Here is a 5970-nt window from a genome sequence, read left to right as displayed (position 1 = left end):
CACAGCACACACACACACACACACACACACACACACACACTTTTTAAGGGTTCATACTGACACAAATGAATGCCCACACCTTAACCCACACCTGCATCTGTACTAATGCCTATACTAGTTTATGAATGGCAGGATATTTTTCTGCGCAAATGCACATCTGTATATGGAGAAGTTTGATGAAAAGGTATAGTATATGAAAAGAAGCAAAGGACAACCACAGAAAGACATCTGTGCAGGCATCAACTGTTTATTGTGCTTTCAAAATAAAGTTGACTGCAGTAGAAATGCAAAATTCACACTGACAGTGGTTGTTATCTACAAATATATGGATATTTAAACATTTAAATGTATGATATTTATATTAATATTATATTTTAAGTATATTTTTAATATAAAGAATATTTTAAATAAAAATACACATTAAATTAACATATCTATAAACCTTTTGTGCAAGAGAACATTTTATTTTAATTATTGACTAGTTGTTCTGTAGAAATATATGGATATTTGAAACATTTCAATTTATAGTATTTATATATAATATAATATTTTTATTATTAAATTATGTATTTTAAATAAATATACACTATACTTAAAATATGAGAAGGAGAAGAATTCATTCTCATTATTGACTGTAGTTGTTGTGTACAAATATATGGATATTTAAAAAAACTGTTAAATGTATAATATATTAATATTTATAATATCATAAATTTTATTATGAACGTACATATTTTTAAATAAATATACACTATATGTAAACCATATGTAATTTATGCATGAGAATAATTCATTCTCATTATTTACTAGTTATTGAATACAATGCAGATTAATAAATATATAATACATGAATATTTATACATTATTTCATTTTATATTAAATATATACTTAAGCATCTTTAGACATTTTGTGCATGAGAATAATTAATAGAATTTAAAATTTTTAATACTGCACAAGCAGATGCTTGCACAGCCTGTTGTACTTTGCTTCTTTTGGGATTTACAGTTTCATAGATGTACAGTGACAGATCTATTTGGACACTTGACCATAATCAAATGAACTTGAAAAATGCCATAAAATTCAATCTAAATAATTATGTATATCAAACCACACATGCAAATTTGGCAAATTTTTGTGATGCACTTTGACCATTAGTCACTCTACATCTATGTGTGTTTGTGCATGTGTAAGCATTTGGGTTGAAGGTGGCTTCCTGAAGTCTTGCTGCTCTAGCCTGGCTGTGTTTGCTGTACAGAGGCTAAAGTGGCATCCAAAGACACAGAGGCCAGAGTGAAAATCACAGAAGCAGAGGCGGCCGTGCCCATACCTGCTGCTGAGGCCCCTCAGCCACAAACTGTAGTAATTGTGGTGACTGAACTAGAACCTGTAGAGGGTGAGGTCACAGACCCACAGCCTTTAGAAAACGGGCACAGTGAACCAGAGCCAACACAGGCTGAGAAGCGTGTCGAGGTAAAAGAAGAGCAGCCCGGCACTTCAAAAGTTCCTGGTGAGTATTGCTAAGAGTAAAACCCCAATAACAACTTGTCAGTGTTGGGGAAGCTACTTTGAAACTAGTTTGCAAAGCTACAAGCTACAGAAAAACAATGAGAATCGCAACTGAGTGACAACTTTAGAAGATACGTTAAAGGACATTACGACTAATGAACTAAAAAAAAAAACATTGATTGAAAACAAAGCAATAGTTACATAACAGCAGTATTTCAAGGTGCACTCAGTTTTTTGACTGACCATTACGGGCTATTGAGATGAGTGGTATTCATCTGGTCATGTGACCTTAATAAAGGAGCCTTTTTCTCCATATTAGCCTTTTTAAGTCAAATATACAGTACTTAAGTACTGTTAAACTACTAAAAATATGTACTAAAGTAAGACTGCTTAGTTCTCCCCAACACTGCAAGTTGCATATAGTTTGGGTCAAGTACATATGGAGCCGACAAAGCTGAAATAAGGACAAAACTTTCCTAATCACTGATATCAACAGAAGCATCAATAACCAGTATCAGTAACCATCATATTTTGTTTTGTTGAACCCATCAGGGATGTTCAACTCATCTAACTTGTCTAATCATCTGATATTCTCGATCTGATCTGGATCTGTAATGTTTTAACGGCACCACATGTTTTGACCCCGGTGTTTCTATACCAGATCGCTCACTACCATCCAAAGACTCAAAGGTTTCTTTCATTTTAACCTGCACAGGAAAGTCCTTCACAGGAAATTCTTCTTTTCTTTTTACAACTTTATGATGCAAATGGTATATTTAATTCCACTTTTTGTAGTCTTTAAAGCTCTGTACTGACAGTGCCTGTAAGATATGTGACCTCTAGCATGCATGAGTGTGATGTACATCCCGGAGCAAGTCCAAAAGAGTAAGAAAAGTCGACTAAGATGTTGTAATCTTGTTTATAAGTAGTCTATTTGTATTTGTGTGTCCACTAACATTTAAATTTATACTGATCAGCACCTTCAATGAAGAAGTCTGCTGAGACAAAAGCTACCCCTAAAAAAGGTATTGTTTGACAAAGGAGTACAGAGAAGTATATCAGTCAGTGTGTGTTTTGTGTGGAGATGTGTGTATATTGAGCATTTATACTCGCTGTGTTGTCTCTGAAGCTTTAATAATGTGGCTTTTGTCAAGTATTCGAGTATAGACATTCAGGCCGCATAAAGTTGCTGAATCTGTTCCTGCAGCAACAAAATGAATCTTCTGCAATAATTGAAGCATAGCTTTTCTCTGTGTATTGCAAAAGAATGCTCATGGGTTTCACCGGCAAGCCAAAATATAACCTCACACTTCCTTTCATCCACATGTGTGTTGCTTCACGGCCTGGCGGGCCATCAGATAAGCATGTGGTTGTATACATATCGCTTCTGTCTTGCAAAACACACTCTTATCGCACTTCATCCTCACACACGTATACACAGCCACAACAAAGTCACTGTCATGCTTGTTCCATCTTTTACTTGTAAGTGGGCTCATACTGAATTTAAAGTTCATGTATGCATGCTGAGTTTGGTCTACGGCTGGAAATGGAGTTCAGTGATAGGTGGGTGTATGTGTCAATCACACCTTTATTTCAGATAAAGATGATGATGTCACCGCCAGCACCCCATCACCTCCACCTCCAGCAGGTTGGTAACCATGACGACCCATCCTCATCAAATCACTCTTTACACTTCTTTACTAATGTTCTTGCTATAAAAATGTCAGGTGAGCTTTTGAAATTCAAAATAAAGCAAACACTTCCGAAGGAATAAGAATTTATGAATAAACCCAGCTAAAGCTTGGACTAAAAATGTATATTTACAGCTCTAGTTGAAGGAACATATGTGATACTTAAGTACTGTTAAAATCAGATACTCTAAGACTTTTACTCAAGTTGTTTTGGAATTGGTGACTTGTAACGTGTAGTGGAGTAATTTTCACTGTAAGGTATCTGTACTTTTACTCAAGTATGGTTTTTAGGTACTCTTTACACCTCTGGCAAAAACCCATGCACGTAATGTTTGTGATTTTTGCCTCATTCCTACAAGCATTTGGACCCTTTATATAATATATAATCATATCTATATAAAGGAAGAGATGCAGAAGACATCTGATGTGTATACAGTATTTATACACATAATGCTTGTATAGAAATGCATAATTCATGTTTTTGCATTTAATACAATGTTCTAATGATGTTTTACATGCATTGTAAATTAAAATAAAATTAAGGGGAAAAGGAAATAAAAAGGAAAAGGAAGAAAATTAATTAAAAGAAAAAAAACTGTCAAAATATGCAATGTTTTATTAAATTAGACTTCTCATCATTACATTTTTAGGCCAATAAGCATCCCTTCACTTGGCAAAAACAGATACTCATAATAAATAATATTTTGTTTTCTTTCACAGAGGACGGCAGCACTCCCAAGAAACTTTCTATTGACCTTCCTAGTAAGAGTATTTTACTAATTAATGCCCCCTATTACTTTCTACCCAGAGATTATATGTGAACATTAATTTGATCAAACAGGTTCAGGTTTAATAAGGTTATTTACAGTAGAGCCTTGCCCTTTAAATTTACATTGTAACACTTTCCAATACATAAATTCCTCTGCTCATTCTATCTTTTATGTCACTATAAAACATAATTTTATGACATTGGCATTGCTAAAACATTATAATAGTTGTTAGAATATTATAAAATTCATTTATCATATTTAATTAATTTTAAAGAAAAACATCCTTGATATTTTTAAGTAATTAAAAACTAGGCTAACAATTGTATGTAAATATACAAATATTCTGGGCACAATCAAGCAAGATGTTTCCTGGAAAGACAATTGAACATGTATGGAACGATGCAACCATTGTGTCACATTTCGCTAAATAGAGTGTCATTAACAATCTCTTCCTGCTTTCTATTCATGTTTTATATGTGGAATTGTGTGCCATTGTGTGTTTACAGTGTGTTGGCCGCAATGGACTTTACAGTAATATTTCTTAGAATATGCTGTAAATTTCTCTCCGTCTCTGTTTAGATGATAGCGACCCTGAGTCAACCAGGGGGAGGAAAGACTCAGGTAATTCTATAACTACAGTAGATGCTTTAACTGATCCCATAGAAGCCAGAAACATTTATCTAGTCATAAGACGCTTTCTATAGTGCCTAATTTTCCCACAATGGACAGCCAAATGGAACCGGCACATGGGTACATTTGGCCAGAGCGGTGTAATAATCCCAAACCCCATCTTGAAAGAAACTTGAGGGGTTTTGGAGATCATCTGCCTTTTCACACTCCATGGGAAAATGAATGGCACAGTTTATATTTTTATTTAGAAAAGATTTAATCTCATCATTGATCATTGACTAAAATCATCTGTGAAATCTCATTGAGCAATCTGAATATTTTCCGATATGATTTTGCTACACAATGTATATTTACATATGTTAACCGATTCTCTCTTTTCCCTCTTAAAGGTCATTGTTCAGTGTCTTTATGCTTTCCATGTTGCTTTGTGGCAGCAATGTGTGATGACGATGTGTCACTGTGTGTTTGTTGAGTACTTGTGTGTGTGTGTCAGTTAAGGCAATTGGATGACTGTAAGATATGTGGATTTAAAACATTTTATAATAACTTTCATTAAGAAATTGTATGCATATGATTATATTTAAATATAAATATAGAGATATTCATATTTTAATGTGCACTAGCTACTGTAATTAAAGAAAAGAATCACCCCCTTTAAAATTATCAGATTTTGTTGCTTTGCAGCCTGAAATAAAGATGGACACAGTTTTTGTTTTATCCAGCTGTATTTACTCAGTGCAACTTATAACATCCAAGTGAAAGATATAACACCAACATGTAAAAAAACAGACTCATTGAAATGGAAAAAGTATCACCCCCTTGTGTCAGTATTTTGTTGAACCACCTTTTGCTTTAATTACAGCCTTTGGTCTTTTGGGATATGTCTCTCCTAACTTTGCACATCTAGACTTTGCAATATTTGCTCACTCTTCTTTGCAGAACTGCTAAAGTTCAGTTAAATTTGATGGTGACTGCAGTCTTCAAGTCATTCCAGAGATTTTCAATGGGGTTTAAGTCTGGGCTCTGACTAGGCCATGCAAGGACATTCACCTTTTTCTCCTTCAACCACTGTGTGCTCAGTTTTGCTGTGTGCTTTGGGTCATTGTCATGTTGGAACTTCCACAAAAATTTGACGGGATTTTGCCCCATCCACTTTTCCTTCTATCCTGACAAGTGCTCCAGTCACTGCTGCAGAGAAACTCCCCTATAACAGGATCTTACCACCTCCATGCTTTATTGTAGAAATGCTGTTATTTGGATGGTGAGCTGTATTGGATTTCCGCCAGACATATCGTTTGGTGTTGAGGACAAATAATTCAGTAATTTTAGTCTCATCTGCCTCAGAATCTTCAAGGTGCGTTTTGGCAAAGCT

General features: G+C 34.6%; 1 pseudogene; it reads left to right on the top strand.

Moving 5' to 3' along the window:
- The window catches only part of LOC107744941 (myosin-binding protein C, slow-type-like), a 30414-nt pseudogene that overhangs the window by 710 nt on the left and 23734 nt on the right, over nt 1-5970 (top strand).

Source organism: Sinocyclocheilus rhinocerous, unplaced genomic scaffold (assembly GCF_001515625.1).
Source record: "Sinocyclocheilus rhinocerous isolate Xijiao unplaced genomic scaffold, SAMN03320098_v1.1 scaffold258, whole genome shotgun sequence".
In the NCBI taxonomy this organism is placed as follows: domain Eukaryota; kingdom Metazoa; phylum Chordata; class Actinopteri; order Cypriniformes; family Cyprinidae; genus Sinocyclocheilus; species Sinocyclocheilus rhinocerous.
The sequence above is the reverse complement of the archived record's forward strand: the minus strand, read 5'-3'. Positions and strand labels throughout refer to the sequence as shown.